Source organism: Triticum dicoccoides, chromosome 4A (genome assembly GCF_002162155.2).
Source record: "Triticum dicoccoides isolate Atlit2015 ecotype Zavitan chromosome 4A, WEW_v2.0, whole genome shotgun sequence".
Taxonomy (NCBI): Eukaryota; Viridiplantae; Streptophyta; class Magnoliopsida; order Poales; family Poaceae; genus Triticum; species Triticum dicoccoides.
The window spans coordinates 630,653,195-630,654,657 of record NC_041386.1 but is presented as its reverse complement, the minus strand read 5'-3'; positions in this window follow the sequence as shown (position 1 = coordinate 630,654,657).

Below are 1,463 nucleotides of genomic sequence, written 5' to 3'. Positions count from 1 at the left end.
CGGCCGGCGACAACGGCGAGGCAGGGCGCGCTTGGGGGCGGGGCAGGGGCAACGGCGGCGACGGCGAGGCGAGCAGAGGGGCAGCCTGGCGGCATCGTCGGGGCGGGATCGAAGAAACTGAACCAAAATTTTCACAAGTGTGGCTTATATAGACGGAGCATTGGTCATTGTTCGTGGCACAAACCGTGACCAATGCTCCCCTTTAGTGCCGGTTGGTGCCACCAACCGAGACCAAAGGCCTCTTTTCAGGAGCCCAAAGGGCAGGAAGCGGCGGCCTTTGGTCCCGGTTGGTGGCACCAACCGGTACTAAAGGGGGGCACTGGTCTTGGTTGGTGCCACGAACCGTGACCAATGCCCCCTTTAGTCCCGGTTGGTGCCACCAACCGGGACCAATGGCCTTGTGCTACCCCGCGCCCAAAAGTTTAGTCCCACATCGCTAGCTGAAGGGCGCCGGCACTGGTTTATAAGCGCTGGTGTGCCTCCCCATTCGAGCTCCTCTCTAATGCAGGCTTTCGGGCCTAAACTTGCTAATGCCTGTGGGCCTATTGGGCCTTCTGCGGGCCTGAATCCTGGCCCATGTAGGGTTTCTAATCGTATTCAGGCCGTGGAGGCCCAGTAGGAGGCATTTTTTTTTGTTTTTTCTTTTTTATTTCTACATTTTTTTGGTTTTTTATTTTTTTATTTCTACTTAAAACTAAATACTTACAGTTTTTAGTGATTTCTTTTTGCTTTTAGGTCACAAAAATTATAAACTTTCTGTTAGTGCCATTAGTTTTAAATTTTGAATAGTTTAAATTTGAATTTTTAAAAATTTGTGTGAATCACTAGTTTATGAATAACTTTACTATAAAAATACTACGTAGTGTAAATCATTGACCATAGCAAGCACGTGATCACCGGTGCGCATGGCGGGCTTCTTCCGGTGAACTGCCTCGCCTTTGAAATGCTTGCCTTTCTTTCGACATTGATGGTTGGTCGGCAGAAATCGACGATGGCCCAGGTACACATTCTTCCTGCATTTGTCTAGGTATATACTTTCAGTGTCATCTAAACAGTGCGTGCATGCGTGGTATCCTTTGTTTGTCTGTCCTGAAAGGTTACTGAGAGCGGGCCAATCGTTGATGGTCACGAACAACAACGCCTTAAGGTTAAATTCCTCCTGTCTGTGCACATCCCACGTACGTACACCGTTTCCATTCCACAGCTGTAAAAGTTCTTCAACTAATGGCCTTAGGTACACATCAATTTCGTTGCCGGGTTGCTTAGGGCCTTGGATGAGAACTGGCATCATAATGAACTTCCGCTACATGCACATCCAAGGAGGAAGGTTATACATACATAGAGTCACGAGCCAGGTGCTGTGATTGCTGCTCTGCTCCCCGAAAGGATTAATGCCATCCGCGCTTAAAGCAAACCATACATTCCTTGGGTCCTATGCAAACTCATCCCAGTACTTTCTCTCG